The following is a 17,013-nucleotide window of genomic DNA, read 5'->3' as shown; positions in this document are numbered from 1 at the left end:
CATTTTTTTATTTTTTTTTTATATTTTCTGTTGGATTTTAATTTTATAAATTAAAAATAAATTTTTATTGTTTTGATTTTAAAAATTAAATTTTTAAAAAATTAATTTAATTCTAGATGATTATAAAATAAATTTTTAACGATGGTTAAACATGACGCGGAGTAATTACTTTCTGCAATAAAAAGAGAAAAAAAGAGTATGAAGTACAAACCCAGTCATTTCCAGGCGTTGAATGGTTGAGAATGCTTGACTGCTTACTGTTGCAATGATTTTAATTTTATTTATTTGAAGCTATTATTCAGCTATTATTCCCCATTTACTTATGCTCAAATTAGTTGCCCTTAATGTAAATTTGTGACTTGGTTTTAACATAATTTCTAGATTAACTTCTGAACAGTTGTTTTGCTTCGAATTTAAATTGCGTAGCTTATGATTTGGCTAGAAACTTCTTTTTCAGTTATTGCATTTGAAATACTAGCTAAATTTACACGATAATAGTTCGCATTTTAGAAGCCATTATTACGCATTTTCTTATGCTCAATTTTGTTGCACGGCTTGATTTCAATATAAATGTAGATTTGTGGCTTGGTTTCAACATAATTTCTAGATTAGCTTCTGAGCAGTTGTTTTGTTTCGAATTTGAATTGGGTAGCCCATGATGTGGCTAGGAAACTCTTTCGATTATTGAACTGCAACTCTTTGAAAATCATAAAAAATCAAAATGACATCTTATATTAGTAGAAATTTTTTGATCTGCATTAAATGTGAACCACTTGATCTTTCAATCATGATCTTACTGAAAATTTGTAAGTGACACTACATGATTTCAGTGGAAAGAACGTCTTGCAACTATCGAGCCAAATTTTATGATAGGAAAATTACTTTAATTTCTGATATTTAATATAATTAACAAATATGTATCTCCATTTTTAAAGTATCGATTTTGTACTTGGAATTTTAATTCTATTAAATTCATGCCCATCTATCAAAAAATGTAATCAGTGGAGCATAAAATGACTTGATTGTCCTTGCTTCCACACTCTCTCACACTCTCATACTCACTAACCTATCACTCTCACTGTGGTCGTCATCCCTGCAGTTTCCCTGCCAAAAAAATTTGAACTCAATTGTGTACTTTTTTAATTTTTATCATTCTAATCCGGATTATAAAATTATTAATGAAATAACAGTTAAAATTAATTTGAGTTAAAAAATTTAAATTTAACTGATAATTTTACAATATGAATTAGAATGACAACAATTTGAAAATTACATAGTTTTTTCACCATGTCATATTAGCTTAACCAAAAAATAATTCTTTAACTTTTTACTTTTTAAAAAATTCACAATTTACTTCTCATCTAATATTCAATATATTACAAAATTGATTTAGAATTATTTTAGAGAAAGAAAGTCAGAAAATAAATTTAAAAATTGACTAAATTATATTGGAGTTTTCATTAGTTGTATAAAAAAATTTTTAAATGTGGAGTAGAATTAATTAAATACTCAAAGTACAAGATTTAATTAGTTATTTTTAAAATATAGGATAAAATATAGTAATTTAAAAAGTACAAAGTTATCTTTTACAACTATATTGTATTATGTAATACATATGGCACATAATATGGCTTTGTCATTAGTACATCAATAATTAAATAGACGAAAAAGTGCAATAGATTAAATATTTAAACTACGGAATCTAATTGATTTTTTTTAAAGTACAAGCGAATAATTATAAAAATTTATAAAATATAAAATTGGAGATAAATAAATGGTTATTAAGATTACTGGGGAATTTACCATGTTGTTGCTAGGTTTATCACTAGTCACACACTACTTGGTTCAACATTTTGGAAATTAAATAATTAATTTTTTTTTTTTACTGGCATAAGCATTTCATGGTTTAAATTAGAAAAAACATAAATATAAAAAAGGGCTCGGAGTATAAGTCCATAAGTTGTACAACCCATTTGCCCCACCCATACGTAATCAATTAAATCCTATTCAAAGGAATGTCAAGGTCAGAAAATATCATTATCAAATAATTATAGCAACACAAACATACCAACAGGCAACTAAGCACAAAAAAGAGAAATAAGAGGAAGCACAATCTAGAGACTCAACAAGTCTACGGTGGCCAGCAGGACCCAACTCGCACTGCGGCCAACTAATCACTCCCCCCTAAAAAGTCTTAAGAACAAAATGAACTATGACAAGAGAAGATATCAATATGTCTTAGGTGACACCCCCTAAATAAATAAGTAAAAATGAATTACAACGAACTGACTCGGCCTTTAACGTGCTACTAATTTATACTAATTTTTTTCAATATTGCTTTTGAAAAATTATATAATGTCATGGTTTCAGATTTTAGCACTTGCTTAAAACCGTGCGGCACTTGGTTTGAACTATTTTCAAACCAAGTCAGCCTGAAGAATCACTTAATAATCTGTAATAACAAGCAATCATGTTAGCCGAGATTATACAAGCCAACAATGAAGCTAACAAACAACATATACTTATAAGCCTCACAAGAGTCATCAGAGAAACAATTGGATATGAAAATTCATAAACAATCTACTTATTTTATTTCAGAGACTAAATAGTAATTATACATTATTATCGACACAATCATTACAATAATCCTCACCTCCCTTATAGACAAGAGAAAAGGTCTACAAGGAGTGAAGGCACAATGCAAGAACTCCATAGGCCTACGGTAGCCAACTAGGCCCAACCCTTACTGGTGGCCAACTAGTCACTCCCCTTTAAAGAGCCTTAGAAACAAATAGGCTTATGGCAGGAGGAGACATCGACATATTTCATAAGGCATATCCTCCCACAATAAATACATGAAAAGGAATTACAACAAATTATCTCGGTCCTTAACTTTCTACTAATTTATACTAATTTATCCTAATATTGCTTCTAGGGAATTTCAATATTGAAAAATTACAGTATTGGTCCCTAAAAACTACACTATTCCACTTAAACGGTCGACGTCCTCATCAACTGAATTTGTTGAGGTTCTTCAATCTTTGAGCTCGACGCTTTTAGGCTTGCTCGCAATGTGATCTAATCCCAATCTTGCTTGATTAAATTGTTGGATAGTCTCAATCTTTGGTATGAACTCATTCAGTTGTTGGTATCTCCTCCAATTAATCTTTGTGAGTTGCTAGCTCTTTGTTATGAACTCATTCAGTTGTTAGTATCTCCCTCAATTGATCTCTGTGAGCTGCTAGCTCTTTAGTATGAACTCATTGGTATGAAATCATTCAGTTGTTGGTATCTCCCCAGTCTCAACCACATAATGTCGAGCTCAAAGACTGAAGAACCCCAATAAGCTCAGTCGACGAGGATGTCGACCGTTTAAGTGGGGGAGTGTCAAGGTCATAGAGTTTTTAAGGACTAAGATTGTAATTTTTCAACATTGAAATTCCTAAGATTGGTGAAAATAGGAGGAGCAATTTAGCAAGGTAAGAATGGTGAATTCAGGTTTGACAATAGAGGGGTTCTTCGTTATGGAAACAAATTATATATATTAGATAACATAGGCTTAAAATGGGACATTATGAGAGAAACTTATAATGCCAGATACAGTGTCCACCCTAGAGCCACCAAGATATATTAAGATATAAAGAAAGTGTATTAGTGACCTTCTATGAAGAGAGAAGTGGATCAGTTTATGGCTGCTTGTGAGATGTATCAGAGAGTAAAGTTAGAACATTAGAAGTCAGCTGGGATGCTCAACCCATTACCGATTCTAGAATGAAAATGAGAAAACATGGTAATGGATTTTATAGTGGGGTTATCAGTGACGTCCAACAGACACAACTCCATATGGATAATCGTGGACAGATTGACCAAATCTGCTCACTTTATTCCTATCAGGAGTGGTTACTCTGTGGACAAATTGGCACAGATCTACATGGAAGAAATCATCATGTTGCATAGGGCTCTAGTTTCTATAGTGTCAGATAGGAGATCTCAGCTTACCTCCAAGTTTTGACGGAGTCTGCAGAATGCTATGGGCACAAAGTTGAATTTTAGCACTGCTTTACAACCACAAACTGAGAGACAGTCAGAAAGGACCATCCAAACCATATAGTACATATTGAGTATGTGTGTGCTAGATTTTGGTGGTTCTTGGAGGTAACATCTACCATTGGTGGAGTTTGCTTACAATAACAATTACTATGCTAGCATTGAGATAGCTCCTTATGAAACATTATAAGGGAGAAAGTGCAGGTCCCTTGTTTGTTGGGAAGAAGTAGGAGAAAGTGCTTTAGCATGGCCAGAATTAGTAAAGATCACCAACAAGGTGGTGCCCATCATCAGAGAAAGAATCAAAATAGCTGTGAGTAGGCAGAAGAGCTATACAAATATCCATAAAAAGCAATTCATCTTTCAGGAGAGAGATATGGTATTGTTTAAGGTGTCTCCTATGAAGGGGGTGATTCATTTTGGAAAGCAAGGTAAACTAGCTCCAAGATACATCAGACCTTTTAAAATCTTGCAAAAGATTGAAAATGTATCTTACAAGTTACATTTACCTCCTTCTATGGAGAGAATCCATTCGGTTTTCTATATTTCTATGTTACAAAAATTCATGTTAGATCCAAGCAATATTCTTTGTGAGCCTAATGTAGAGATCCTAAAAGATCTCACCTATGTTGAGCAGCCAGTACAGATCGTAGACATGCAGATCAGAAAGTTAAGAAATAAGAAAATTGAGATGTGAAAATTTTATGGAATCACCACAATATGGAAGAGTATACCTAGGAGACAGAGAGTCAATGGTTAGGCAATATACTAATCTCTTTTGAAGTAAGTTGTTAAATAGTTTATGTATTTTTTTATTGTGTATGCTTTGTGGTTGCTTGTATGGTTGAACATTCGAGGACAAATGTTATTTGGAGGGAGAATGTAATGTCCGACTAAACTTCAGTATCCGAATTTCAACTTTTCGATAAAATCTCCGTCGAAATCCGGAATCTCGGAGCTGAAAACTATAGAAGGGTAAAATAGATATTTTTATAAAATGAATTTTAAGAATTTTATAATGTGTTAAAAAATGATTTTCAAATCATCAACCGGAGATGGTTTAGAAGCAATTCTAATTTCACTTTGTCTTTGACTAGGTGGATCTTATGAACGATGACTACCACCTCTTTCAACTGCGATTCTTCCTCCACCTTGATCACCACCATCATCAACATCATCACTACTAGAGATGAATAAAATAAAAGAATTATTACCAGTACTACCTTGTTGTCGTTGAGCTTGAGTGGCAAATCCAGACTATAATGGAGCATTTTTATCAATACCCGCCTCTTCATCATCCAGCCATGGATTTAGTTGCCCATCAAGCAATAGAGATTCCTTCAATAGATAACCCTGATTATAACCCCTAAAACCTAATATGTAAACCTTAATCATACATAGGGGTGAGCAGTATTCGGTTCAAACCGAAAAAACCGACCGAACCGAACCGATTTAAAATTTTAGTTCGGTTTTTTATATATTTCGGTTCGGTTCGGTTTTTAATTTCAGAAACTTCGGTTATTTCGGTTCGGTTCGGTTTTGATCAGAAAAAAACCGAAAAAACCGAACCGAATCGATTAGTGATAATAATATATTTTTTCAATAATATAGAGAAATTAAATCATATTAAGATTAAAATATTTTAATTAAATTTTAAAATATTAAAAATAAAGTGTAAAAAATAAAAAAAAATTATTAAAAATCGAAACCGATCAAACCGAACCGAATCGAACCGAATCAGACCGGTTCAGTTCGATTCGGTTTCTGACCAAAATCGGTTCAATTCGATTTTCATAAACACTAAAATTTCGATTTTCGGTTTATTCGGTTCGGTTCGATTTTGAACCGAACCGACCGAATGCTCACCCCTAATCATACACACTAAAATACAACTATGATTGCATATAACTTTAAAATTCCAATTTCTCAACCCCAAACTCAAAGCTCTAAATCGTAACCATAACCCTTAATTCATAACTCCAACTTGACACACTAACACATAACCACTAATCCTAATGTATAAGTCCAAACCTCTAACCCCCAATCCTAACCATTAATACTTAGTTTCTAATTCCCATTTCATAACCCTAATCTCCGAACTATAAGTCTGACATTAAATTTGAATTTTACTTATAAATGTTGAAACTCCAATTCAAACCCTAACACTTAAATCCTAACCTCTAACCACAAACCCCTAACCCTAATCCTAATTTTAAATTTAAACCTAACCCCTAAGATAAAAGCTACGCACCCGTACTCAATAACCAAATATTAACCCTTTAACTTTAAGCCATAACTCTAAATCATAATCTCCATCTCTAATACTAATCCTTAAACCTAACATGGCACCATAATGCCTCACACCTCATCACTAACACCTAATGCCTAACCCCTAACTCATAACCCCTAATTGTAAACTATAAAATCTTAACCATTAACACCTAAACCATTAAATCATAGCACCCAATCCCTAAACTTGAACCCTAATCCTAACCCCTAAATATTGAATGCTAACCCTAATTCATAATCTATAATCCTTACCTTAATCGTAAAACTAATCTTAAATCTAACCCTTAACATCAAACTCCTAATCTAAATCTATGCCATATACCCTATCCCCTAACCTTTAACATGTAAACTCTAAGACCTAACTCCTACAAATAATACTCAACTTTTACAAAAAAAAAAAAAAAATTCGCTTGTACACATATAATATTCAAATTCAAAAAAGAAAATGTCTATCTCTCCCCCACTCAATTAGACGCATAATACTAAAATTTATATATATAAAAGAATTCTCTCTCACATTCTTTGTCTCTCATATAATACTCAAATTAAAAGAAAAATTCTCTCTCACACATTGAATATTATGTGGAAAAGAGAGAATTTCTTTTTTAGTTTAATTTGAGTATTATGTATCAAATAAGAAAGGGAGAAAGGGAGTTGATTTTTTTTTAATCCGAGTATTATGGGTGAGAGATTTTTTCAAAAACATTAGAGTATTATTTATTGAAAGGTAGAGAGCTTTGTGTATTATATATTAATTGGGATCAATTGATGTATAATAAAAAAAAGCTACCTAGACTACCTTCTAAGAAGTGATACAATCTATGCCTAACCTAGTTTAGTCTGATGGCTAAAGGAATATCACTCATCTAATAAATTTAGGTTCGAGTCACTACAATTGAATTGATAAGTTTATCTTGATTCTTAATGCAATTGAAAGAATGAAATCTCACACTCTCATAATAATAAAGACACACAAATAGTATGAATAATTTTAAATTTTATTTAAAGAAGTTGTCTCACGCAAATGACAATATGAGTTTATATTGAGAAAACTAAATCTAACCCTAAGAGAATAAGGATAAACTAAACTCTAAAGTGCTTAAATAAAATTGGCTGAATTTAATATCTCATAATAAGAGGTCAGCACACTAAGGCCCAAACTAGGTCCAAACAATTAAACTAGCAATACTAAAGCAAATAAGATAGCATAAGCTTAATCCAAATAAATGGGCTTACAAAACACATCATTAAGGCGCAAATAACGTGTATAATACGTCCCTCAAGGCTGTCCATGAGTTGCGCACATGCTTCTTAAATTGCACATGTATTGTACATGCTTCTTCAAATCTGCTACTTAGTTTGATGGACTTATATACCTTCTAATTAGGTCCAATAGACTTGAATCTTCACAAAAGCTTCATGAATCTTCACTTTAGGCTTCCCTTTATGTAACTTTGGCCATAGACTTGATTACGCTCCTTAAGCCCATAATTGCAAGTATTGCACCAAATATGCTCTATATGAATAAAGTACGCCTCTAGTGTATTTGGATCATATGAATATAATTTTGAACTCCTTTTAGATTTATTTAAATGATATAAGGTGTAATACCCGGCAAGACTCCGGTATCGGAATTCCTACCGTCCGGTGGAATCTCGGATGTCAGAGACCTCTAGAAGGGTAAAACCATGTTTTCATGAAATGTTTTAATGAGTTTTGAATGAAAACAACCTTAAAGAAAAACTCAGGTTCGGCCGCCGAAACTCGAAGTTCGGCCGTCGAACATGCATGCGTTTCGGGTGTGCCTTAGGCCCCCGAAGGCATAAGTGAGGGAAGTCCAGGTTCGGCCGCCGAACCTCAAGTTCGGCCGCCGAACATGGCATGCATGCGGAGGCACTTTCGGCCCCCGAACGTGGCCTGGCCAGCCACTATAAAAGGGTCCCTTAGCCGAAAACGGGCGAGCTTTTCCCCATTTTCGGCCAAGGTGAGTCCTTCCGCCATTCCTCACCATCCTTGAGTTCCTTCCTTCCAATCTCTCTTGATTTTCACAAGTTTTTACGTGGTTTTGAAGATTTTCGAGTTTAAAGCAAGTTTTGGAGCTTTGAGGTTCAAGAACTCAAAATCTCCCACCTCCGAGTTTAGGACGTCTCTCTCTCGATCTTTAAGAGGTAAGAGCCGATCTTAAGCTCATTTCATGTTTAAAGTAAGTTTTATGCAAGATCTATGGGGTAGAATGCATGTTTAGCTCATAGTTAGGTTTTTGAGTTAATGTTATGTTTTGAGCAATGTATGTTGGATTGTGTGTTGTAGTTGGGGTTTAAGTTAGTTTGAAGCCCCTAGGAGCCAATGTATGTATATTTGCATGTTTCGGTTGAGCTAAATGCATGATTGGAAGTTTTGGAGGCAAATGTGCTTGAAAGAGCCAAGTTTCTGCCCTTTGGCAGAAACCAGGTTCGGCAGCCGAAGGAACTTTCGGCTGCCGAACATGGCTGGGGAGGCAGGCCTTTCGGCTGCCGAAGTTGCCCCCGAAAAGAGACTTTCGTCTCTGTCTGGGACTTTCGGCCGCCGAAGGTGCCGCCGAACCTGCCTGGGTTTCGGCTCTGGAGGGACTTTCGGCCGCCGAAGGTGCCGCCGAACCTGCCCTGTTCAGCCTTCCTTTGCATGTTTTTACCTGATTGTTTTAGGGTGTTTTAAGGGGTTTTTGGGGGATGTTTTCAGAGTAATGTTCTAGTTGTTTGGTCCCTCATTTGAGTCCACCTGTGTAGGTTCGGACCCGAGGAACCGAGGACCCCAGCAGTGAGTTCAGCTGCTTCTGAGTCAGTAGAGCTTCAGCCAGAGGTGAGTGGAATAACTTTTATGCTTTAAATAAATAAATCAGTTTTAGCATAATTCACGCATCATGAATGCCATGAGATATAATAGGATGTTTGCATTAGACTCACGAATATGTTGCATTGCATATTATGTTGATGATGTGGATGAACGTTGAATGATCCTTAGTCCCCATATGTTATGATTATGATGATACAGTACGGAAGACCAGTGAGGCCCCGTCTACGCCCCTGGCACCATGTAAGAGAAAGACCAGTGAGGCCCATTCTACGCCCCTGGCACAGTCGGTCCATGTTATGTTATGTTGTGTAAGAGAAAGACTAGTGAGGCCCATTCTACGCCCTTGGCACAGTTGGACCATGTAGGGGACTATTGGTGACAAATTCATCCTTGATGTGATTAGCTGTGATGTGATGCATTTCATGTTATCATATGTTTTAAATGTTTTATTATTCTGCTCACTGGGCTCTTGTAGCTCACCCCTTTCCCTAATCCCCCAGGATTGCAGGTGCGGGCTAGACAGAGAAGTCAAGAAGAGTAAAGTCTTGTAATAGTTAGAAAGTGGACATGATAAACGGTAAAATGATGTAAAGTTGTATAGTCATGTTTGTATAAAGATATTGAGGTTTAGAAGTGTGCTTGACCATAGTTATTGTAATCCCTTTTGATACATGATCTTAATGTTTATGGATGTCTATGTTTAGCCAACTCAACACATGTATTGCCACCCTTTGGAGGCATTGATGGGATTCCAAAGAGGGGTCAAGTTTATGATTATGATTATGTTTAGTGCATGCACAGGTTGAGTTTGGTGTATGAGAAATGAATGAAAGAAAAGTTTTAATTTTTTTATATATGTTGTTGATCATGTATGGGATTAAACAGGTTTACAGGTAGCATGTCAGGCTTGCTACGGGTCCCGGCGGCCTTAAGTCGACCCGGATCCTAGCGCCGGTAGCGGTCCGATTTTCGGGTCGTTACAGAATGGTATCAGAGCCCTAGGTTCATATGGTCGGACCTAGAGTGTTGGGCTCATAGATGTTATAGAAGGTCAAGCACAATAGGAAGATCATGTCCACTAGGATAGGGTGTGGAGTCCTGTCTTGCATGATGATGTGAAATGCCATGATTATATGCATGTGCATTAATGATATGTGATGAGGGTTTATGTGTGCCCACATGAACCATATGATGCTTATGTTTGCTTGTTATGTGCTGCCTTTCAGAAAACAGGATGAGAGGAACTCGTCGATCTGCACGATTGACTGGAGTGCCACCTGAGGATGAGGGCATGAGCGCCCGTCCTCTTACATTGCCTAGGGCAATGTCAAGCAGGTCCAACAGGGACAGAACAGTAAGAGACCCTAGAAGGTCTTTGGATCTGGGTATAAGCAGATCAGTCAGAGGAACAGTTCAGGGAGGAGCGTCAAAGGACATGGGGGATGAAATGGATGTAGAGCAGAGGAGGGATGGCAGTTTGGGAGTTAGTATGTCAGAAGAGGGAATGGGAGAATCCCAAGGAGGCACTCAGGCCTCGGGATTTGTTTAGCCACCTTACTACCCACCCTTCTCACAAAATCCCGGGTATTCGATGGGAGGTACATCGGATTACCATAGCTTTAGCCCTTATCCCACACAGATGCCATACCCACCCTACTACCCACCATATTCACAATACCCAATGTATCCACCCCCACCTTACTATCCAAATCCAGCAAACCCTACCTCAGAAAATGTTGCACCACCTCCACCACCTACAGAACCAGCAGCCCCAGCTACCCAACCTTCTAGACCTAGCTCAGCCAGTGGGAGCAAGGTCAAGATGACTGACTACATGAAATTGGGTGCTCCTCAGTATGAAAAAGGGGATGACCCATTTGTGTATCTTGAAAGGGTTAAGGTGATTACAGGTGAGATTGGGGCTGATGACAGTAGAGCCATTCAGATGGCTGGGTTCACTCTTAAGTGCAAGAAGGCACGAGAGTGGTTCAAGAACTATGTGAACCCGAGAGTAGACAGCATGTCTTGGGATGAGTTTGCAAACGAGTTTGCAGGATGGGCTTTCTCAGATAGTTCAAGGGAGCTGAAGATGATAGAGTTTGAGCAGTTGAGGCAGACTGATGAGATGGGTGTAGAGGAGTTCACAGACAGATTCTTGGAGCTGTTGCCATTTGCAGGGCAGAATCTTGACTCAGACCAAAAAAGGTCAAGGAGGTATATCATGAAACTCCACTCCAGATATTCCTCCTTGATCCAGTCAGCAGATAGGGAGAGCTTTCATGCCATAGTGGATATGGCTCGGAAAATGGAGGCCAGTGCCATCGTTCAGGGGACAGTCAAACAGTCAGTGGCACAGCCTTCTGGTTCTAAGACCCCAGGCTCTTCTTCTTTTAGTGCAGCAGCTTCAGGTAGCAAGAGATGGAGCAGTACCACCAAGAAGTCGAAGAAGAACAAGTTTTGGAACAAGGTCAAGTCCAGTCTGGGATTAGGTAGTGGCTCAAGCTCTGGCGCGGATAATGCAGTTTGTGCAAAGTGTGGGAGGCTACACAGGGGAGTATGTCGGGCTGGGACAGCAGCCTGCTTCAGATGCGGGCAAGAGGGACACATGGCTCGGGAGTGTCCTAGGGCAGCTTTTGGAGCACAGTCTCAGCAGACAGCTTCTGGCAGTGTAGCTCAGCCAGCAGCTCCAACCATGACTCAGGCCAGCGGCAGAGGCAGAGGGAGAGGGGCAGCCTCTTCTTCAGCGGGTTTCAAAGGTGAAGGTCCATCAGCTCCAGCACGGATCTTCACAATGACTCAGCAGGAGGCAGATACATCTAACACCGTGGTGGCAGGTAATTTAGTCATTGGTTGTTCAGATGTGTATGCCTTGATGGACCCTGGTGCATCTCATTCTTTTATTGCTCCGAGAGCCGTTCAGAGGTTGGGGTTGATGATCTCTGAGTTAGAGTGTCCTCTCTGGGTCAGTGGACCCAAGTGTGATCCATCAGTGGCAGAGTCAGTCTGCCAGTGTAGTCCTGTGTTTGTTGAGGGAAGATGCTTGTCCGCCGACCTGGTGGTTCTAGATTTGACCGATTTTGACGTCATTCTAGGGATGGACTGGCTATCTACCCATGGTGCTACCTTGGACTGCAGGGACAAGGTAGTCAGGTTCAGAGTTCAGGATGGGTCAGAGGTTGTCTTTAGAGGAGACAGGAGGGGTACACCTAGAGGTCTGATATCAGCTCTTCAGGCTCGTAGGTTGCTTAGGAAGGGATGTCAGGGGTATTTGGCTCATGTGAGAGAGCTTAGCAGTCAGGTTAGAGAGCCCGCCTCGGTGCCAGTGGTTAGAGAGTTTCTAGACGTCTTCCCAGACGAGCTGCCAGGTTTACCACCTGCTAGGGAGATAGAGTTCGAGATAGAACTGATGCCTGGAACCCGACCGATCTCTATCCCTCCCTACAGGATGGCTCCAGCTGAGTTGAAGGAATTGAAGGAACAGTTGCAAGAACTGGTAGAAAAGGGCTTCATCCGACCGAGTACCTCACCTTGGGGTGCTCCAGTGTTGTTTGTCAGAAAGAAGGATGGATCCCTTAGACTTTGTATCGACTACAGGCAGTTGAACAAAGTCACTACCAAGAATAAGTACCCATTGCCAAGGATCGACGATCTATTCGACCAGCTAGCCGGAGCAGGTTGTTTCTCCAAAATAGATCTGAGATCGGGGTACCATCAGCTAAGGATAAGGGAAGAGGATGTGCCGAAGACAGCTTTCAGGATCATATATGGGCATTTTGAGTTCCTTGTAATGCCGTTCGGGTTAACCAATGCCCCTGCAGCATTCATGGATCTCATGAACAGAGTGTTTAGCCAGTACCTGGATCACTTCGTTATTGTCTTCATAGATGATATCTTAGTGTATTCCAGGAATGCAGAGGAGCATGCCCATCATTTGAGGTTGGTTCTGCAGACCTTGAGGGAATATGGCTTGTATGCCAAGTTCTCTAAGTGTGAGTTCTGGCTAAGGAGCATTTCGTTCTTGGGGCATGTAGTGTCAGAGAATGGGATAGAGGTGGACCCCAAGAAGACAGAAACTGTGGCTAACTGGCCTAGACCCACTTCAGTGACGGAGATAAGGAGTTTCTTGGGTTTGGCAGGTTACTACAGGAGGTTTGTTCAGGACTTCTCGAAAATAGCAACTCCTCTGACCAGACTAACCAGGAAGAACCAGAAGTTTGTGTGGACCGACCAGTGCGAAGAGAGTTTTGAAGAGCTTAAGAAGAGGTTGACTTCAGCACCAGTTTTAGCTCTGCCATCTAGTGATGAGGACTTTACAGTCTTTTGTGATGCGTCCCGTGTGGGACTGGGTTGTGTACTGATGCAGAATGAGAGGGTGATTGCTTATGCTTCTAGACAACTGAAGAAGCATGAGTTGAATTACCCCACACATGACCTTGAGATGGCAGCAGTAATCTTTGCACTCAAGATGTGGAGGCACTATCTCTATGGGATAAAATGTGAGATCTTTACAGATCATAAAAGCCTACAGTACATCCTGAGTCAAAGAGATTTGAACTTGAGACAGAGGAGATGGGTAGAGCTGTTGAGTGACTATGATTGCAAGATTCAGTATCATCCGGGTAAGGCGAATGTCGTGGCAGACGCCCTAAGCCGGAAGTCACTAGGCAGTCTATCCCACATCACGGCAGAGAGGAGACCAGTGGTGAAGGAGTTTTGCAAGCTCATTGATGAAGGTCTACAGTTGGAGCTGTCTGGTACAGGTGCCTTGGTTGCTCAGATGAAAGTGACACCCGTATTTCTGGAGCAGGTGGCTCAGAAACAGCATGAGGACCCAGAGTTAGTGAAGATTGCCAGGACTGTTCAGTCAGGCAAGGACAGCGAGTTCAGATTTGACAGTAAGGGGATCCTCCGCTATGGGAGTCGATTGTGTGTACCAGATGACATAGGGCTAAAAGGAGACATTATGAGAGAGGCTCATAATGCGAGATACAGCGTTCACCCCGGAGCCACCAAGATGTATTAAGATCTAAAGAAAGTTTATTGGTGGCCAGCGATGAAGAAAGAAGTGGCACAGTTTGTGTCCGCCTGCGAAGTATGTCAGAGGGTGAAGCTGGAACATCAGAAGCCGGCTGGAATGCTTAACCCGCTACCTATTCCAAAGTGGAAATGGGAGAATATAGCTATGGACTTCGTAGTGGGGTTACCGGCGGCGTCCAACAGAGTGGACTCCATATGGGTGATTGTGGACAGACTCACCAAATCTGCTCACTTCATTCCTGTCAGGAGTGGCTACTCTGTGGACAAGTTGGCGCAGGTATATGTGGATGAGATTGTCAGGCTGCATGGGGTCCCTGTTTCAATAGTGTCTGATAGAGGGCCCCAGTTCACCTCCAGGTTTTGGCGGAGTCTGTAGAATGCCATGGGTACTAGGTTGGATTTCAGTACTGCCTTCCACCCCCAGACTGATGGACAGTCAGAAAGGACCATCCAGACTATCGAGGATATGCTCAGAATGTGTGTGCTGGACTTTGGCGGTTCTTGGAGGCAGCATCTACCTTTGGTGGAGTTTGCCTACAATAACAGCCATCATGCTAGCATCGGGATGGCTCCATATGAAGCTTTATATGGGAGGAAGTGCAGGTCACCTGTTTGCTGGGAGGAAGTTGGAGAAAAGGCCTTGGCAGGGCCTGAGCTAGTAGAGATCACCAGCAGGGTGGTACCCATAATCAGATAGAGAATCAAGACTGCTGCAAGCAGACAGAAGAGTTATGCAGACGTCCGCAGAAGACAGGTAGAGTTTCAGGAGGGGGATCTGGTATTGCTCAAGGTGTCTCCAATGAAAGGAGTGGTTCGCTTTGGGAAGAAAGGTAAGCTAGCCCCACGATATATCGGACCCTTTGAAATCTTGCAGAAGATTGGGAATGTGTCGTACAAGCTAGATTTGCCTACTTCAATGGAAAGAATCCATCCGGTTTTCCATGTTTCAATGTTGAGAAAGTTCGTGTCAGATCCGGGCAAGGTTCTTAGTGAGCCTGATATGGAGATCCAAGAGGATCTCACCTATGTTGAGCAGCCAGTGCGGATCATAGACACCCAGATCAGAAAGCTGAGAAACAAGGAAATCCCGATGGTGAAAGTCCTATGGAACCACCACAATATGGGAGAGTGCACCTGGGAGATACGGGAGTCCATGCTCCAGCAATACCCTTACCTTTTCTGAGGTTAGTCCCTTGTGAGCTTATGTGTTTGTATGTAGGCTATGTGTATGCCATGCTATGTGCTAGTTGAGGAACATTCGGGGACGAATGTTCTTAAGGGGGGGAGAATGTAACACCCGGCTAGACTCCGGTATCGGAATTCCTACCGTCCGGTGGAATCTCGGATGTTAGAGATCTCTAGAAGGGTAAAACCATGTTTTCATGAAATGTTTTAATGAGTTTTGAATGAAAACAACATTAAGGAAAAATTCAGGTTCGGCCGCCGAAACTCGAAGTTCGGCCGCCGAACATGCATGCGTTTCGGGTGTGCCTTAGGCCCCCGAAGGCATAAGTGAGGGAAGTCCAGGTTCGGCCGCCGAACCTCAAGTTCGGCCGCCGAACATGGCATGCATGCGGAGGCACTTTCGGCCCCCGAACGTGGCCTGGCCAGCCACTATAAAAGGGTCCCTTAGCCGAAAACGGGCGAGCTTTTCCCCATTTTCGGCCAAGGTGAGTCCTTCCGCCATTCCTCATCATCCTTGAGTTCCTTCCTTCCAATCTCTCTTGATTTTCACAAGTTTTTACGTGGTTTTGAAGATTTTCGAGTTTAAAGCAAGTTTTGGAGCTTTGAGGTTTAAGAACTCAAAATCTCCCACCTCCGAGTTTAGGAGGTCTCTCTCTCGATCTTCAAGAGGTAAGAGCCGATCTTAAGCTCATTTCATGTTTAAAGTAAGTTTTATGCAAGATCTATGGGGTAGAATGCATGTTTAGCTCATAGTTAGGTTTTTGAGTTAATGTTATGTTTTGAGCAATGTATGTTGGATTGTGTGTTGTAGTTGGGGTTTAAGTTAGTTTGAAGCCCCTAGGAGCCAATGTATGTATATTTGCATGTTTCGGTTGAGCTAAATGCATGATTGGAAGTTTTGGAGGCAAATGTGCTTGAAAGAGCCAAGTTTCTGCCCTTTGGCAGAAACCAGGTTCGGCAGCCGAAGGAACTTTCGGCTGCCGAACATGGCTAGGGAGGCAGGCCTTTCGGCTGCCGAAGTTGCCCCCGAAAAGAGACTTTTGTCTCTGTCTGGGACTTTCGGCCGCCGAAGGTGCCGCCGAACCTGCCTGGGTTTCGGCTCTGGAGGGACTTTCGGCCGCCGAAGGTGCCGCCGAACCTGCCCTGTTCAGCCTTCCTTTGCATGTTTTTACCTGATTGTTTTAGGGTGTTTTAAGGGGTTTTTGGGGGATGTTTTCAGAGTAATGTTCTAGTTGTTTGGTCCCTCATTTGAGTCCACCTGTGTAGGTTCGGACCCGAGGAACCAAGGACCCCAGCAGTGAGTTCAGCTGCTTCTGAGTCAGTAGAGCTTCAGCCAGAGGTGAGTGGAATAACTTTTATGCTTTAAATAAATAAATCAGTTTTAGCATAATTCACGCATCATGAATGCCATGAGATATAATAGGATGTTTGCATTAGACTCACGAATATGTTGCATTGCATATTATGTTGATGATGTTGATGAACGTTGAATGATCCTTAGTCCCCATATGTTATGATTATGATGATACAGTACGGAAGACCAGTGAGGCCCAGTCTACGCCCCTGGCACCATGTAAGAGAAAGACCAGTGAGGCCCATTCTACGCCCCTGGCACAGTCGGTC

The sequence above is a fragment of the Manihot esculenta genome, chromosome 13, assembly GCF_001659605.2.
Source record: "Manihot esculenta cultivar AM560-2 chromosome 13, M.esculenta_v8, whole genome shotgun sequence".
NCBI classification, from domain to species: Eukaryota; Viridiplantae; Streptophyta; class Magnoliopsida; order Malpighiales; family Euphorbiaceae; genus Manihot; species Manihot esculenta.
This window is presented reverse-complemented; position numbering follows the sequence as displayed.